The following is a 19,568-nucleotide window of genomic DNA, read 5'->3' on the forward strand; positions in this document are numbered from 1 at the left end:
GGTTTAGACCATAGTTTCCCGATCGTTTCGGTCGACCGTTGACCGATGGTGGTGGTGGTCGGTGGCGTCTTCGCGTATTTTTGGAACACGCGGCGATCTCTGGTCGTGTCTGTTCCCGTATTGTACACGACCTAGGCGATGGCGCGATCATGTTGGTGGTGGTGGTGTTGGTGGTGTTGGTGGTTTTGCAAAATTAGCATTTTCAGGGTTAAAAATAAGACGCTTCCATCACATGATCGACATCTGTAAACATTGGAAAGAAGACTGGCGAGGTGGCCCGGGGCCGGTCAATGCCGGCCGGTGCACCAGCGCGTCCTGCTTGCAGGTGAATCACGCTGCTCGGTGCCTGCTGCGATTGCCGATTTTTGTTTTAAAGGTAGTGATCACCTGCTACTGCTACTGCGATGATTTTTTTTTCGGTTTGACACAAACAACAGAAGGAGAACGAAAGTGACAGCTCTAGCACACACGAGCCCGATCGGATCGGTTCGATCGCATTGGACACGGATGAAGTAAGGCAAACGGACCGGAAAACCCGGAGTGGCCATCGATCAGCAGCATCCCGCACGGTCTGCACGGTGTGGTGTGGTAGCATCGAATTCGATACCGTCGTGCGCTAACCGGGCGCGTTGACGGATGGCATCAAAACAACTGTCAAACGCGTGATAAATTAGACGTTCGGTTACAACGCCCATCGGTCCAGGTGGTAATGGCGGTGTCGCGGATGGGCGCTAGGCGTCGATGGATGAACTAATCGATACCAGCAGCAGCATGCGGTAGCCTCGGTTTTGACAGACGAGTATCGCGGTACCGCGTCGCGACCCTCGCGGTTTTGACATACTAATTATGAACGAAGCAACCGGGGCGGTCCGGGTGTCTCTTTAGCAAAATGGTGTGACTTTGGTGGTGGTGGTTGCCAAAAAGCAGTCCACGGTCGCCACGAGCGTGTCCGTTTTTTGTGGTCCGCGAAACTCGATGAAGTGTCAGATGATCGCGCCTCAATAAATGGCTCATTATGAGGGTGTGCGGTGGGCACATTAACACCACCTCGCATCCATTTAGGTTCCCGGGGGGAGGCCGAAATCGCGGAATTAAGGGCCAGACCAGAAAGAAATGAGGTCACCGCCGAGAAGGAGAGCCGAGCCTTTCCGCGAGCGAGTGTGATTTGCCTTGAGGCTATTCGGAGGCTGCTCGTTGGTCTAGAAGTCGCAACGCCTACGCTTCATGCCGTGCCCTGTCGGCTAATGGAGTGACGATCACGCCATCAGGGAAGAGGATTATAATTACTTTCTGTTAATTCCAACCAGTAACCATCAGACCGATCGTTTATCATACTAGTGCTGCCGGGTGCTTCTAACGCTATGCTGCACACGCGCGCGCGCGTAGCAGTAGTGTACGTCATGGACCATTTGCTGGCACCTTCATTAGTGGAAGTTTTAACAGCTCAAAAGGCGCCCATAATTAATGCACTGATGCTTCGGTATAATTAATGCATTTTGTTAGAAGCTTTGCGGCATTCGTTCGATAGTTTCTCCGGAGCCAGGCAGGCCGAGGGGACAGGGACGTCTCAGATTACTGTCCCCTGGCGTCTGGCGTGGTGCGGTACATACGGAGTGAGTGTCCTTGCTTCGAGTGAGCGACTCCTCCACATACTACTCCTCCACTGACCAACTGTCTGGCGAGTCTCTGAGTGATCATAAATCGCTCCGACGCTCCGTTTCGGTTCGTCGATTTGTCAACGAACGGCTTACGATCTCCGAGGTCTCCGGGGCTACGCACGCGACGAACGCAACCCAGTACACGGCACATCGCGCATCATCGCGGCTTAACAAAACACTTCTCGCTGTCTGCCTGTCGGTGTGTCGGTGTGTGTGTGTGTATGCGTGTCTTTAGCTCCCTTCCTACCAGTGCAGATGTCACGAGCGATTGACCACAGCGTGGACCGCGACATTCGAACAGGACACCATGTACCATGGCATGTCGCTGTCATTAACCAGTCCAGGGGGTGGGAGACTCTATTGGTTCATCGGTCGTCGTGCGACCGGCCACCGGTAACCATGGTCACGAGAGCGTGCGCGCGCGCCCATGTGGTCCGGACCATATTTTAATGTCCACTCGTTGGCCACTGCGGACATACCGTCCGGATTACAGCGGCCGAGCCCCGACGACATCTGCAAAAATGGTCATCCGAATGCACTCATTACTCCCGCCCCTTTGGCTGACGACGAACACTCACTCATTCATGTCCAACGCGGCTGCATGTCGGGTGCTACCGGGTGTCCAGGGAGCTCCCGACTCCGATCGTACCGGAGGATTGAGGATTCATAAATTAAAAACCATCCAAACGACGCGAACGCGAACGCCGCCGGCTGCAGCCCGTTTCGGTGTGGTGATTTATGAACCACCGCGGTCACCCTTCCCACCCTTCGGTAATGGTGTCTATAGGACAAACGGCCGGCAGCGGATATATGGCGGACTTACTTACGCAACGTGACGTCCTCTCATTTCTCGCCCAGGTGAATCCTCCCCGCGAGCAACGGTTGAAACGTCATCTTCCGCGGCGTACGAAGGAAGGGCTTCACCGTCGCGCGCGCTGGTCGCCCTAATTAATGGTGTCGGTTGCTTAGCAAAGGTCCATGACAACAACGGTCGCGCGAAGACGGCGAAAAGACATATTGACGTTTGGCATTGGGCCACTCCAACTCGCTAGGTTCCCCCAAAAGCGCCCAAAAGGCCGAAAATGTGGAACACGAGGGCGTGTGACACTCGCAGCCGACGGCGGGCTGCAAATCTAGAACACACTTCGTGGAACTGGAACTGCCGGAAGTGTTGCTGCCTTGCTACGCACCGGGGACTCAGACTGCGACTCCAGTTGCTACTAATTAATGACGCGCTCCAAGAAGGTGAACATTTGGGGAGGAAACTTCTCAACTTGATCACCAGCATTACCAGGCGGACTTCTTTGGTCAGAAGATCTCGGATGACTTGAAGTGATGATTTTATTTACCGAATAGAAATTGAGTATCGGGAAGGGGTCACAATAAATGCGGCTGAGCAGTGCTCCTAGTGTCCGTTCCAACCGCACCCACCACACGAACGATCCATTAATCATAATTAATTGTCAGCCGAAGATCAAACGGGTCACAGCGAATGGTGACCGGTGGAACCGATCGGTGAGCGAGTAGCGCTGGCCTTCGACTGTCGGAGATGGTGCGTCCGTTACGTTCACCATCCGGATCCGCACAACGTATACCTCGTTAGCAACGGATAGTAGGATCGTTGGATCGACAGATGCCTCTGGTCGACATAGAGATCGAACTGTTTTCAGCAAAAAATTGACATAAAGGTAATGGCTATAACATCGTGATTTGCTGAAAAACCATCAACGCAAGATTGTTGATCATCCGTTTCACTAGAGATGAAGCTATTGAAATGTTATGGTCTTGGGGTTTTGCGTTTTTTGTTAATTCTTTTCGGCCTCTAAGTCTAATCCCAGAAGAAGCTTTGGCGGACTTGGCATAAAATGTTATTAATGGATACAAGTGTCAGTATGAGGAAGATATTGAACACTGTAGAGCATAGGTAGATAAGACATATTAGGTTATAGTAGCCATTATAGCCTCTCTAATGACTTTGCGCTCGTCTTACAAAGCCCCCAGGTGGTATAAGCTTATACTCACACTATTCTTCACTTCATTCGCAGTCACACCACATGGTGGCAATACGCTACGTTTGATCTCTTTACAAAATGGATCTTCATTTTTGTTGCTTTCCTTGCAAAGAGAGAAATCCACAAAATTGATATGTCCACCTGTGGAAGTTTCACCAAAAGCTGTTACCCAGCAGCACCAGAAGCAGTCACGATCCTTCAGCTTAACGTCCGAAACCGAAACCAAAAACGCAGTAAGCAGCGATCGCGTTGCGGATGATTTAAATGTTCAATGATTTATTCAAATGGCTGGCCAGTCGTGCAGTCAAAGCTTAAGCCCCCTATCTGGATCACCCTCTAAATGTCCCTAAATGTTGCTTTGCGGTGGCACACACACCCGGCACTGCCAGTGTACAACAAAGTAAAACTAGCGGCAGGTTCCACCGAACCGATCAACAGTTCCGATGCTTACGTCCACCGTCGATCTAACCGTCAGCCCCGGATTTACGTTATCGAAGTGCGCCCAACTGGCACGACAGACAAGAGACGCGAGACGATCCATTAGTGGCTTGCGCTTGCTCGTGGCTCGCGTACCTTCCTTATCACGTCACTTCCTCCTCCGCCGCTGCCGGCCAGCTGCCTCCTCACCCTGGCCAAAAAACCCGCGAAGCAAATTGGGACGAAAATTAAGAAGTTTGGTTTCGAGCGAGTGCGAGTGATCACCAGTTCGGAGCGCAAGAAGGAGAGGCAACGGGTTTGGGAGGGACTGGAAATGCATTAAAATGCCAACTTTCGGCTCCGGGAGGACAGGCACAGGTCGTGGTTCGGTGCTTACGCGATAAAATGGTACGATTTTGCACCTCCGCCGATCGCGCCATCACTTGATCGAGTCGAGGAGGGTATTTGGCTTTTTTTTTTGGTGTCAAATGTTGACCGAAGGGTGAACAGAGTGAACAGGGTGTGCGCACCGTTCGCACCATTGCAGCACCACCACTTGACCGTCACCGGGTGTTCCTTCGAGGTCGATTGCTGGTGTTTTAATTATTCAAATGTGTCTGCACATGCTTACCACCACCACCAACACCGGTTGGGTGTCCTTTCTCCGCACGAATGAACCGCTTAAGATAAGTGCCCGGTGCCGATGTCACCGCGGTGACCCGCTCACGAGATGACCGGGCAGGGGGGAAAGGAATGTTTTGGAATGTTGGGCAGTTCGAGAGCGAGGTCCACCACACCTCTCGAAAGAGCTTCATGAACGCGGGAGTCTCACTTTAGAGTTTGGAAGTCACATTATTGCCCGGTTCGAGGTCAAGCGTTTAGCTCCATAATGCTGATTGGCGCATTAGCTCAAGAAGACATGTATTAGGAGCATAAATTCATTAATGCTAACACCAAACCGCACACACACACCTCTAGGTGCGCAGCAAAGTTACATTTCACTTCACAACTCATTACACTCTGGCTTATTACATGCAGCTCACATAATCACATAAAACCGAAAGCTGGTCAGAAGTAGTAGTAGTAGTAGTAGTGGTAGAAGCTACAGGTGCGCACCAATGTTGACTTCGATAAATGCTTTTTCACTCATTTGCAATCGATTAGGGGTCGGCGGCATCGAGTGTGCTGTCAAGCACGGGGGAAACCCCTTCGAATGCATCGAATGCAATCGAGTTTGCCATGACTGCTTGCTGGGTTGCAACGACTATGGCGATGGCGACGTCGGGCAGCGGTCGCTGGTTAAGAGGTGATGGAATTAGAGTTTTAAGACCTGATTTGATCTCGGGCTTTGATCACTTTACCACCTTTGCGGTGCTCGTGCTGGTACCGGTTACTTACGCCACGTTATACCAGCGACCAAGGAGAGGAAGCAGTGAGGTTACGGTCGTTGGTACTGCGAACAGCTAGCCAGCCAGCCAGCAGAGCATGCCATGTGTTTGCTGCCTTGACGATCGATTGAGGTGCATCGATCGGTGGCTGCGTCGTCGTCGTCGTCGAAGGCTCGACAACGGAGTTGGACATCCATCGTGGCGCTAGCACCGTTGCTCTGTTGGCATTAGAGTCAAATGAAATAAACCTCAACTTATGGTTAAACTCAAGTGCTTTACGATAGCGCTTTATGGGTTCCAAACGTGCAAACGACCGAAGGGTTAAAGCATTAATCGTCGCAAGGTTAGACTAATTAGGGGCCAATAGATGGAAATTGAAAGTCTCAGTAAAACTCGGAATGATGCGGTTAGGTATATGCATCTGTATAGAGCACCAGACTTTCATTTCGGTCGTTACGATTTGCTTTCAAATTACAGAATGGCCATGACCACAAAATGGTTACTGTAACTGCATCTTACATATAGACACATATAGACAAAACCAAACACCTCGATGGTTTCGGTTTCAACATAAACAATTCTTAACTTCCAAAAGAACGATCAAAAGGTGGAAACACTGTTTGGAACTTTTGCTATTGTATCCTCTGGCTGGTAAACGCTTCATTTTTTTTTTTTTTTTTGGGAGGCTCGTTCTCATCCTTTGCCGAACATAAACACATCCAACTCACCTGCTTTTCAAGGGCGTGATGGTTTTTGGCGCCCACGAAAACGTGTAACACAAAACATTTTTCGCTAAATAGGCTCTAGTCCTACCTTCCCCCTTCCCTCTTCCCCCACCATCTTTCCCCTCGGGGGGCCAGTCATTGCTTGAAACCGAAACCGAAATGGATGCTTCCGCTGAGCGGACCGGAGCGGAGGTGTTTCGGGGAATTAACTCGTGAATGAATTTGTGTTGAGCGTGTGGGCGTTACCACCACCCAATGGGAGGGGGAGTTGCTGCTGCTGCTGTGGTTACGCCTGTTAATTAAATCTTGCCAGCTAATCCATACAAATATGGCAACAAATCTGGCGGGCTGAAAGCGAACTGGAAGAGAAACTGTGTTGTGTGCCTCCGGGACACCCACGTCCTTCCCTCCTCCCCCTCCCCCTTCCCCTGATCAGCCTACTCACGTGGCCGCGCACCAGCCTTGCCGGGTTCTAGCTCTGGGCAGGTGGTTTCGCATCGCGGAAAAGGCTCAACGGCAGTGCCACTCGTCTACTTTAAGCTCGTCGTGAACGTTACTCTTTAATGCTGCTGCCCCTCCTCCTCACGACCACTAACGCAACTTCCAGTCAGTCCCGCAGGACGCAGGACGAAAATTGAGAATAATGTCAGAAGGAAATCCGCATGCCGCGCCGCGTCACCCCCGGGAGGATGTTGATAAATTTCAATTTCCCGCCGCTGAAAAGGTCACCGGACGGATGGGGATGGTTTTTTGGGGTTGTGGTTGTTCCCGGGAACCGAAGTCGAGTTGGAGTTGAATGTGGAGCGAGTGGAGGTCCTTCGTCAGCTGTCAAAACTGTCAAACTGTGTGTGTGTGTGTGTGTGTGTGTGTTGTGTCGATAGGGCACGGCGGCCACAAAGATTCAACACAGCAGGACTCAAAGGATAGAAGGATGACATTTGTCAGCCGCCGGTTGCCGACCGCGATTGCCATTGCTCTCTGGGGAGCACAGAGAGCAGAGAGAGCGAAGAGCGAGCCACGATGCGATGCGGGCTACGCGGGGCACCACCAGCGCCACGAAGCCCACGCACGCAACACAATCGCGTTTGGTTTGTTTTTGCCGTTCACGGTTCAACCATTCGTCAAGCGGGTCTCATGGGGGAGGGGGAAGGGAGAGAGGGGAGCTGCTCCAGCAGCATAAACTGCTCCACCTCACCATCACCAGCGCCTAGGCTGCACAGCACACGGGTGTGGGTTTCATTCATAAACACTTTGGCTTCGTGCCGTCCCCTACCCCGGCCCCTGCCCCTGTCGACCTTCTCGTGGAATGAGCTTTTCCATCGAACAACACCGCTACTCGCTGTGTGCGTGTGTGTGTGAAGTGTGGTGTGTATGTGTGCTGGCTCGTTCTGTGTGCGTGTGTGTAGGTGGTCCGTTGAAGCTTTATGGGGCCTCCAAGACTCGGGTTTTGTGAATGAAACGCTCACCGCGATGTCGATGTCGTCGTCAATGGTGTGCAGTAGTAAACAGGTCGCGTCGACGACGACGGAGACGACAGCAACGACGACGACGGCTAGGCCCAGGCCAGGGCAAGGCAAAGCAACGAACTCCTACGCCCAATCCAGTCGGAACCGGCCACCATTAGAGGGAGGCTGCCTGCCTGCCAGCCACAACGCACGCGCACATGCACACGCACAGCTCTGGTAGCAACGCATACACACACACACACACACACACACACACACACACACACAGACGAACACAGTAGAGGCGCTGTGATGGAGCAATAGACATCGCGGCTGGCTACCGTTCACCGCACGTTCGGTGCTGCTCCTTGGCCCCCGGGAAGTTTCTCAATCAAATCTATTGCTTTTCCTCCTCGCTCGCTCTCAAGCGTGCTCCTTCTCTTTCTCTCTCTCTCTCTCCTTTCGGCTCTTCGGAGTGATGAGGATGTCGGTGGTAAGTGGTGCGTAGGTGCGTAACCGATGTGGCGCTTTGATTTCGGTGTCCGTCTTCCGCGCCTTTTTCGGTTTTTTTTTGTAAATGATCGTTTCCTGTAATTCGTCGTCTGTCCATCGGTGACAAAAGACAGTCGCGACAGAAGGAGTTTCTGATTAACTCTCGGCCCGAATCCTTACCTTTGCTGAATTAATACAAAGTTGGACAGAGAGAATGAGAGAGAGTACCTGGAAGACGCACCTCGAAGGACGACACCTGATCCATTAGATGGACTACTCACGACGCAGACGAAACTCGGGAATCCCGGGAATGACCGCTTCTATTCCCTTCCTGCCGATCTCTTAATCTTTAAAAGACATCTCTCTCTCTGTCACTCGAGGGTATTAGATGACTTTTCCCACGGCACGGTGTTGGCCGGGCCCGTTAGTCCAATCTCGGGATTAACTGAAATCGCCCATCACGGTCCATCGATCCATCAGCACCGATCATCCGACGGGGGAGCGCGAGAGATGTCATCTTCCTCGTAGCTGCGTACCTTTGGATGACGAAATCCATTTCCGGTGCCCGGTAATGGGCCCAATCAGGGCCAACGGAGAATTAACATCTTGTCGTAGGAGCCTGTCCCCTCGCCGTCGGGTCTCGGTGATCGATACATTGCCGTAGAAGAGGAGGAGAAGAAGCAGTTGGAGGATTCGATACTTTTTCAGTGTCGGATTTGACAAACGATGCGAACCGGTCCATATAGGGCACCGTAGGGTTGGTACGTCGTGATGTCGAGGCGGTAAGTTGTTCCTTCGGTACTTTGTTGGTAAACTTTGGAGATGGATGAATGTTGTTGTTTGCGAAACCCTCTCGCCAACTTTATTCCGCCAGTAACAAGCTTCAACTTGTTGTGTTCTTCCCGAGGGTATTGGATTGGCATTGGAGAGCGACAGAACAAATAGGAAGATCCGCTTTTGTATTCAAGAGTAGAGAGAGAGAGAGAGAGAGAGAGAGAGAGAGAGAGAGAGAGAGAGAGAGAGAGAGAGAGAGAGAGAGAGAGAGAGAGAGAGAGAGAGAGGTAGCGCTGTAACCGGATCACGATCATTATCCTCCAAGATCTCATCGCGTCTCTATCAGTTTGCAGCGTTAATTATGGAGACTTATAGCTCATGATTAATGAATCATCTCCGTACCTTTAGAGCGTTCCTATTGTTCTTCATCTTTTGGACTTCTTCGGAACTAACACTATGTGACAATCTCACGTTGGCCTGGTTGGTTCCGTTTGAAAGTCTCGTTCTCCAACCAACCAACTATGCAGTATAGCCGGTGCTGCTAGAGAGTGTGGCAACCATCACCGTGGCCTCCTTCGATCGATCGTATCTATCCATCCATCCATCCATCGGCGTACACTCTGTGGCCGCCTGCTAGGACGCCTAGACTGAACTAGACACCAATTTCTTGGCTTTTTAATCCCCCACCACCATCACGGAGAGCTTGTGTATGTGTGTGTGTGTGTGTATGTGTGTGTGTGCGCTTTACGGTGCCTTACCACTACGGCAACCTGAAGAAACCTGAAACTTGTCGTTTGATGAAAATTTGAATATTTCATTCACAACCGTATGGCAGGGTGACCGACGGCAGCGGTACGGTCGCCATGCTTTGCGCCATTTGTCGCCAAACGAGGAAAGGAGGAGGAAGGCAGAGAGCACCACTTCACCTTCTCTACCCCTTAGATGCGATGCGATACTGATGAATGAATCGGTTTTCATGAATGAAATCAACCCCCACCCCCGGGAGGGTGTACCTTCGGCGCCGGGCCGCTGGAGGAGTGGTACGTACGTAGGAGGATCGATCTAACGACGATGCACTTCGCGTAGACGAAGCAACCAAAGGGGCAGAGGGGATGAGGGTGCAGGAGCGGGGAAGTGATTTAATAAATTATACAACAACTCAACCCACTGGCCCACGGAACGGACTTCCAGCCTCCATCCTCCATCCTCCTTCTCCCTCTCGTCGTCTTCCACAAAAGTCTTCCGCAAGACCAGCGCAAGGGCTGGCACAGTAGAGCGCCCTTATGGTCACAGCCCCCCCCCCCCCCCCCTACCCCTTACCGGAGTGACATATGCAGTAAGCTGGCTGGTCGCAACATGGTCTTGGACCCTTACGGAAGACCTTCGCTCGCTGGTTGCCTCGTGGGTGCGCCGCAGCTTCGCTAAGCGGATGACGCGAACGCGTCGTGCCCTAGATAGGCGGACTGGGCGACCGGGCAAGCCACCATGGCCACCTAGCAGCGGTCTACATCGGTCGCGCAACCAGCACGGACCAGCACACCGCACCGCACTCTGCATCCTAATATCCGGTGCTGTGCTTGACGGACAGCGGTTGTTGTTGTGGTTGTTGTGAACTGCATGTTAGAACCATGGGCCACGGGGTTTTACGGTGTTTGGACACGTGGACGTGGCGATCCTTTGCGACTGATGGTTGATTGACCGGTGAAGGGGTGAAGGGCCACCCGAGGAGCGAATGAAACTTTCATTCATAAACACAAACCACTGGTGGAAGGTCTTTGGGGCTGCATGCAGATGAGATCGCGCAGAGGCCAGGCCAAGCAGAGCCCTTCATTCATTCATCCATCGAGGCATCGAGGCTGGCGACGGCAACATCGTTACGCAAGATTACGCAGCGTGCGCCTCATGGACGGTGGGCCATATTCATTCATAAAACGGTCAGTGAATGGTCGGTCAAGACACGGATCGAACGTGTGTGTGTGTGTGCTGTACGCGTGCTGCATGTCATCCGTGTCCGTGTCCATCGAACACCGAAAGGTGCCTCGATCTGGCAGTACCGCGATCGTAGTTTTTGTTTAATTATCACTCAACCTGCCTCCGTTTGCCGGCCCCGAATGTCCTTGATGATCCGTTGGTTACGCAGGTGGGCGTGCACAACAGGCACATGCACACACGCACGCACACACGCACGCACGCACGCGACGCAGATAAACCTTTAGTCACGAAGTCCAAGGCGCACTACACTTGAGGCGCAAACGGCGCGACTCCTTGGCCACACAACGCCACACATAGTGGACCGCAAAGCGTATTATTTATGGGAAATTTAAATGCTAAACAGGCTTCTCGCGGAGAGCCGCATTGAGAGTTGGATTGATCGGGAATTAATGAAAGAAATCATAAATCTTCGTCCAACCGGGCGGCTACTGCTTGGTTACTGCGGATCGGATCGGCTGGCTGAGTTGTTGACGAAATTGCCGCGAAGCAAGCGAATGGTGATGAAGGGAACGGTTGGTGGGGGGAGGCTTATCGCTCTAATCCAATTGATGAGTTGATGGACGTATGCCGAAGCCGTGGTGCCGTGGGTAGGCCAATCATGATTATGGCAAGTCATTTAACTGAAAGGCATGCATTTGATCAAAGCCATGATTCCCGTATTTTGATTAGCTATTGAATTTATTTTTTTCTCGGGGTGGGGACATATTCCGGGAAGATTCCCTTCCTGTGATCGGGATTGGTATAACTGGAAGGACGTTACTGGGTGGCTATTTCTAGATTTGCGTCATAGAGAGGGAGAGCGAACGATAAGTATCGAAAGCAATAATGATTTCTCGGTTTATCCAAATTTGTCTTCGGTTTTGGGAACGACTGCAGCCGACGTTTATGTCGAATGATTGGTGGAAGCTGCGTGATGTAAGTCGATTAAACGAGAGTTTAGTTCGAGTTTTGTCATCAGATCAGAGGTTTGTCATCAGATCAGAGACCACCATCGATGGGCAGTTAAAAGCGATTAGGGATGAGGGTGCAAGTGATCAGGCTGGCATTTATAGCAGGCAAGTAGATTGAAATAAATTTGATTTTTATGGATGGAGACGCGTTTTGTTAACAAGCAAAATATGATCATTCAAAGCACTATCCATTCTTTCATTTGTTCATTCATCCATCTTTCATTTGTAAGTTCAAAATTTATTTCCAATTCAACGAAGATTGAGGCGGGAAAGCGGTATTTGGAATGAGCAAATCCAATACGTTACCATTTTTAAAATATCCGTTTTTAACATGTTTCAGTTGGCAGCGTGTTCCAACATTTGTGATAACATAAACAGTCATTGATTTCTAATAATTAACATGCACGGTTATTCCGATTAGCGTTTTATCATGCATATCCTAGTCGCAACAAGATTCCATCTATGCCACTGAATAATGTTTTGTAGCTTAAAGCGATTTTACTTTGCATTGTATTAACCTGATTTATAAAATAGGATTTCTAGAACCATCCGTACTTTCGTATCCCGAGGCAATTGAATGCATTAACGCTTCCGCCAACCATTGAAGCAATATTTCACTAAAGATTTTCGCAGATTTTCGTTTGCGTTTGAAGGAAGAAGTAATATTTTCTCCTTTCGGTAGATTGTTAGTAACAACAAATGCCGCAGATGGTGCATACTTGAACTTAAACTAGGCTCAAATTTGCAAATTGATTATTTTATCATATCTGATGGCGAGTGTTTTTCAGAACAGTATTGCAATCTCGAACAAACTTCATGGAATAAATGAGTTAATCTTTAATTAGTAGATGTTATAGATGCAGAGTATAAAGGAATCTCAAATATTCATAATTGAAGCGCGTTCCGCGTTGACCTAACTAATTCATTAGGTCCAACAGACATTAATCTATTTCCGGATAATGAGCATTCAGAATTAAAAAGGCAGAAGCGAATATATTGGATTAGGATTACCATTAAAACAAGTTTTTCACAAACAGAATTAACATACTCTGTTCGTGAATGCGTCCGCAAACGGTAGTTCCCCTTGACACAGTTCTTTCGCTTGCTCGTCCGCCATTGTTTTGGTGGCCGTTGAAAACCAAAATTTAAAACATTTTTATGATGCCACTCGATGGCCAAAAACAAAAATCTCAAAACGAAACCTCTGGTCTGGTTGCAAGCTGCCACCAAACAAGCCAAGGCCAGACCATTATGGACCATTTTCGTCGCCGCATATGCACCGTGGCCTCGCCCCGTCGGACAAACAATTGGTACGAGAAATTTAACTCCTTGAAAATGATGGATTTTTCCCCGTTTTTGGCAATGAGATGCGGCATCATCCCTCTGGGGCTGTTGCTGCTCGTGGCTGTAACCTGAGATGGGAGAAATATGACCGGCCATGTTTTTCGCGGTCGCATCGGTTCCGGAGCCGGAGGTTGAGGTCCCTCCTGAGCCGCCAAGAAACTGATGCTCGGTCCGAAAATGGTCCGGATGATCGGCGGGCGGTTCGGTGATCGCCGAACCTTTTTTGGCTGGAACCACTTTTCGGGTGACAAGTTTTGCGCGGGTGTACGAGAAGCCGGCTTGCTTGGCAGGCAGCACGCCGAAGAGGCGTCGTGGCGTCGCCGCCTTGCCTTGCCTCGCTTCAGCGCACAAGACGCGTGCCCGGGTTGGCGGCCATTTTGTTGCGGCACATTGTGTTACCCCCAAAACGTAACCGTTTCCGTATGCTACTCTACCCTCTCAGGCCACACAAAATGGAGGAAAGCGTCGCATCGCATCGCATTTTCATCGCGGTACGATCGCGATCGCGAAAGGGAAGGGATCGTGGAACGGAGGGGAGCTGCTATGTCGATGCTACTACCGTTGTGTGCTGCTGCTAGCGTTCCGCCGCCGCCGGAACATCCTACGCATGGCGATGGTGCGATCGGAGCCGTAGCTTCGATCGCTTGTCTCAAGAAGTCTCAATAGCCGTAGCCGTAGCAGCCTAGCCTAATGGTTTGAAGCTTTCAAATGACAAACCCACTCCCCACGCATTTCCGGTCGGCGCTAAATCAATCGAAGCCCCCCTCCTGTGGCTGCTGGCGCCACTTTGTCGTGCTTTTTACATCTCACAAGTTGCAACAACCGAACCTTTTTTCTATTTTTTTTTTGAAGGTCTCCTGTCATGACGAAACGAAATCCAAGAGTTTTTCTCGGTTAGATCAGGTACACGACCAGGTACCCGAGTTCTGGGAAGTTCTTGTACCTCCCTGTATGTTGTTTCAAACTTGACCCAACTGGGCATATAATAGCGAGTAATTTAGCCATTTAAACGGGCAATTAGCCATCTACTTAATGTCGTGCGTATCTCTTCCTTTTGTTATAATTACATTAAAAACCTTCTGCTTACCTTCCCGGCTCCGTTCGCTAACTAGCTATTAGCGCAAGGAGCTTAACGTGCATATTAATTCTCGATTCTGTCGTTTCCGTACGCAACCGTGTACCGGGCGATACCGGGCGTGACCTAGAGCAACTAGCAGCCCGTTGGGAACAACATGATTCCATGGCAATTAAGCCATCCACGCGATCGCTTTATTCTTCATTCATTCCCTCCCCGGGAGTACTAATGAGTGGTTCTTTCGTGGCGCTGCTAGAGAGGCGGAGGTGTAGAGACCCTGCAGTACACGTACTCGTCGGCCACAGTATTGCACAGAGTTTATGAATCGCGATTTTAATGCGAAATCGAATGGATTAGTATTTGTCCGTTAAAGCTCGTCGAGGTAACGTTGGGTTTCATATGTTGGTGTGCTAATTGGCGTTATAATTATAGTTCATAATGGATGATTTAATGTTGAAGCAGAGCACATAAACATTGGTATTTAATCTGTGCAAACAATCATTTGCTTATCCCTTGTCCAAACTATAAGATCCAAAGCCAATAAGGTTGATATTTCTAGGTTTTTTCCGTCCAAACTATGAGACTTTAAGCATCGAAATTGACAGAAAAGAAAACGTGCAGTATGTCTGTTTTAAAAATACAATACAACTGCTTCTCTATCAAATTTAACATCTAAATTGCTGGTGTATGTAACCATTTTTGATGATAATTTCGAATGATTATAACCATTTTCCACCATTTTATGATCGTACGTAGCTGCGAAAAGGGGACCAGCTAGCCGTAGAGGTTCAAAACCGTAAAAAAGTGTCAGTTCTTTCTCTAGAAATGTTTGTAGGACTGCAGTACAATTTTTCACAAACGTATTATAGCCTGAAGAAGGGGTTAAAGTGAATGATTATGCTCATTAGACTCTCGCATCTGGCGACGAACCATGATTTCGTAATTTTCCTTTCATTCACATATGGCTGTATAAGGAAAAGCCCGAAACATCGTATATCTTCTGCTCATTATCTTAAAAATGGCACCTCGAGTGCCCCTCAGCACAGATCAGCTGAAAGCAAGTGGTCGTGGACTTAGCGACCCCAAAACCGCGTGCAATCCGAGCGCCCAAAATCCTGCCTTCCTGAGCTAGATTAGCGCGGCTTATGATAATTTACGAGACACTTTACCGCGAGCAAGCGAACCAGCAGATCGCTCTGATCCGCTGATCAGTCCGCGAGCGAGCAAAATAAGTTTTCACTTCCTTCAACGCCGATCCCCGAAGGGGGGCGACCCTTTTAGCTGATGGGGACCCATTTAAAATGGGTTCGATTGCCAGTACCTCCGTACCCTGGTGGCTTTCACCCTTTGCCATCACCCCCATGTTTGCGCGGGCGATTAATCGCCGTTTTGCACCCTCGCGGCCGTCGTCGTCGTCGTCGTGGTCGTCGATCCGGTAAACAGCTTGGCCACTGGTCGCGTCGTTCAGAATGGCGATTCGTCTTGTTCGAGCCCGGCTCGACCGTTCGGCACGAAAATGACTCCAGTGGCCTCGCGAGGACATATGGCGCGAGCGAGCAGCAACGAGGTCGGTTTTAATGAGATCGGTAATATGAATAAAGTTAATCCAATATGTACATATCGAATTGCGGCGAGGTGGTACGAACGGAGCGACGGAGCGGAAAGGAAAGAAAGCAGCGAAGCAGCGCAGTAAGTGCATCATGAGCCGAATGCATCTGGTTGCAGTGGTGATCGAAGTGGTGGTTTGTTTGCTGGCACGACCTTTCGTTGGCCCGGGCGCGCGCGAACGTGAGGTTGGACGGAAATTACCGAGAGGTACAGGAACACATGTACTTACACGCCCGTGGACAGTCCGCGTGGACGGTTCCTTCGAGGTACGCGGTACAGCCCGGCCGCGAGTAGTCCGGTGAACAAACGAGGAAATTAATATCCTCCACCGCAAGGCCCTCATGCCATCTTGTATTGGCAAAAGACCGCTTGCCAACCAACCGACGGGGGAGATGGATGCATTTCGTATGCACGCGCTATTTATATTGAAATTAATTGAATCAAAATTAAAATGTTTCCCGATAGTGTTTGTGTGTATGTGTGTGTGTTTGTGACATGCGCAAGTACCAACACTAAAAGGGCGAGAGGATTGTGGGCTGCGAGTTACTTCAATAAATCCCGTTCGACGTTCGGAACAGCTGGCGGGTTGGTTGGTGCTGGCATAGAAACCACGGACGCCAACGGACGCCAACGACAACGATGCGGACGCAAAAAGGTGTGACTTAATTGCCGTGGCCTGTTCTCACGCAAGGTCTTTACCGCGGCACCGCGTGCACTGGCGTGTAGGTTTTTGGTCAATTACAAAATTATACTATTTAACGTTCGAGACGAAAATGGGGAGATCGATTGTTGGTGATCTAGTGGGGGGCCTGATCAAAGGGGTTTTTTTTAAATGCAATTGTGTAAATAAGTGATCGTACTACTTTACGACGGCCATTACTTCCGCTTTGTTTGGCTTTGTTGTTTTGAAACTGTTGGATAATGATGACACTATTATTCCTTTTAACAAAAGATTTGTGTGGAGGAAGATAGTTTGTCATAAATGTAGCAGCCTTGAATTAACTTTTGCCATGAATATTCGCCAATTGTTGTCCAACTAGGACAGTTGAACTTTCGAATACCTTAATTGTTGTATTGTATTTTTTAGCTATCATTTTCTTCCATCTTTTAAGTAATTCCTGTGTTCCGTATCGATGGAACGCCTCATCTTTAGGAGCGACTCAATTAAAGGTTTTTTTTTTAATACAATTACAATTACAATACAATTTTCATAACCAGTAAAATAATTGTTCGAACTCACTCTAACGCTCGCGCAAACGCTAACACTCTGACTCTAACGCTTTAGCCCTTTTTAAATCTTTTAACACACTCAACACTCTTAACACTCTCAACTCGTTTAACACACTCTAACCCTGTTCACTTTTGTAACACTTTACCTCTGTTAACTCTTTTAACACTCTCAACTCTCTAACTCGTGCAACCACGGTCTCCCTTTTATATTCGATCCCGTTACCATGCACTCTAGAAGCAATGGCAACTTAGGTGTACTTAAAATCAGTTGCCTTGCATATTAAACAGAAATATAAAAAATTGTTCCCATTAGCGTTGGCCACTAGCAGTTAATTGAAATTTGTTTTGCAGACCTAAACTTGAGCCCATAACTAATGCCAATTGTAAGCTAGTATCAAACAAAAATTGAGGCTTAGATATTGTAAAATTAATGCAAGTATGTTTCCTTGTCACGACTCGCTAACTCGAATAAATTTAATAAAAAAGCAAATTCCTGCAGAATGTTTCGTTTAACAAATGCTCAACCAAAATAAAGATCTTTATTACACGAGAAACAGTGTCTATCATATCAGCTAGACTGAACAATACGCCATTTGTATCTGCAACAAGCCTCGAGCCATCGCACACCGATTGCCAGTGAAATCTGTGGCCGTCTGTGACAAGCCCGAAGCAAGCCAATCGACGCAGAATACAAAATGGCTCAAAACACACACAAAAATAACCAAAAAAAAGCAGCTCGATCAAAATATGATGTCACCCACAATAGGGGCAGCGCAAAGCCAGCCAAACGCTAGCCGTTGTCGTCGTCGTCGTCGTCGTCGTCGTCGTAAAATAGTTTCCATCTTTTTCACCAAAAACGCATTCAAATGAGCCACTTCACGCGCAAAGGTCTACGACGGTGAAGATCCCTCGAAATTAAGCGCGACACAGAATGGAAAGAAAACCAGCGGGACAGAGACAGAGAGGCAAAGAAGTGCGTGTCTATGCGTGAGACCCCCCCTTGGGGTCTTAACATGGGCCAGCTAGTTTCATCTCCAGGGCGACACTGAGTAGCGCTTGACTGAAACCCCCCCGTCTGCTTCAGCTTCATTAGACAAGTGCAGCAGCACGCCGACACGACAACGATATTGTTGGAAAGCTCGCATCTCGCAGCAGCACTTGCTGGAGTGTGGTTCAAGAAGTGCTCCTCTGCACTCGGTACGTACACAATATCCACGAGGCAACATCGGTCATCGGTGGACATCACAACCAAACCTATTCCCCAGCCATGCGATGCGATGCGATCATGTGCTTTCGATCGATCATAAATCTATTGTTTGATTTGCATAATCACCATAATACGATTAGTACGACCTCTTCTCTTCTCTCCCAAAAAAACAAACACGACGGCGCTGTGTTTGTTGCTTTTTTGAATTATGCGCCACCAGGCGTCCTCCCCAAAAGCAACAGATATTTATGAGACCACCCCATTAAATGATGCGCCCATAACAACGCCGATTGTTTTCGAATCGCTCATCCTTCCCCTGCCCGGCAATAAAGTTGCGTTTTTGGGTTGTAATCTGTTCCAATTCCATCGAACGGCGATTTGCGACTAGACGACTAGACGACGACGACGACCAATCAGAACACCATCATACATCATCGGTGTGGAGTGATTATGTTGGCGCAACAACAACACGCTACATATCCTGCAGCATTATAATTCCCGTATCCGATCTTCCACTGGACGAGAATGGAAGATGGCGCTTTATGGCACATCATAAAGCGGTTCGGTGCGTAAACCTTTAACACTTTAGACAGATGTGGCCGTTGAAGTTTTGTTAACCTCCCTTTGGGGCGCGCGCGTGTGCGAGTGTATGAATGTAGTTCGCTTATTGCGTCCGCAAAGATCCTTCCATCCCGGGAGAATTGGTGGATGTTGGAAGTGAACATTGTGGCCTTTCATGGGGTCAACACCTTATCACGGGCACCGGCGGATCCATTTTCGTAATTGGTTTGTAGCGACGCGGCCGCATGCGTGCGTGCGTACGTGCGTGCGTTCGTGCGTGTGTGGAGCAGCGCCACGGATATTGCTGCAATAAATGGAGAGTTGTTAAGTTTGTCGGACAGGCCGCGAAGATAAGCCGCGCTGCTCGGGCAACATACTTTGCGGTCGTTCGTTCGTTCGTTCGCCATCGCCATCGCTTCGTGCGCCTTCCCCAGTCCACAATCTACCGTATTTGGGGCGATGAATAATATGATCCACTTAAGAAATATGTCCATATCAGCGTTGCCGACCGATAGAGGGATTTGTACGAATCCTTGAAGCTTACGGACCGGGGGCAGGAGCGTACGATGGGGCATTGCAGAAGCGTTGCTTGGTACGAGAGGGGTAAAACACGCCAGGCTAGTGTCTTACAACGAGGGGTAAACGAGACCGGGAGAGCTTGGGCCCGCTAATTTGGACAGTCGAAACCGA

The 19,568-nt window shown here is 49.4% G+C and overlaps 3 protein-coding genes across 3 annotated transcripts in view; 1 reads left to right on the top strand and 2 right to left on the bottom strand.

The window, feature by feature from the left end:
* The window catches only part of LOC125947944 (atlastin), a 145,511-nt gene extending 135,697 nt beyond the window's left edge, over nucleotides 1-9,814 (top strand). Inside the window, exon 9 of the transcript XR_007468539.1 lies at nucleotides 9,804-9,814. The gene's annotated coding sequence lies outside the window, so the exon portion shown is untranslated. The remainder of the gene's footprint in view (nucleotides 1-9,803) is intronic.
* Nucleotides 1-19,568, bottom strand: part of LOC125947999 (protein D3-like) — a 348,887-nt gene that overhangs the window by 107,654 nt on the left and 221,665 nt on the right. The window lies entirely within an intron of this gene.
* LOC125947902 (hormone receptor 4-like) overlaps nucleotides 1-19,568 on the bottom strand; it is a 70,529-nt gene that overhangs the window by 35,751 nt on the left and 15,210 nt on the right. The window lies entirely within an intron of this gene.

This window comes from Anopheles darlingi, chromosome 2 (assembly GCF_943734745.1).
Source record: "Anopheles darlingi chromosome 2, idAnoDarlMG_H_01, whole genome shotgun sequence".
In the NCBI taxonomy this organism is placed as follows: domain Eukaryota; kingdom Metazoa; phylum Arthropoda; class Insecta; order Diptera; family Culicidae; genus Anopheles; species Anopheles darlingi.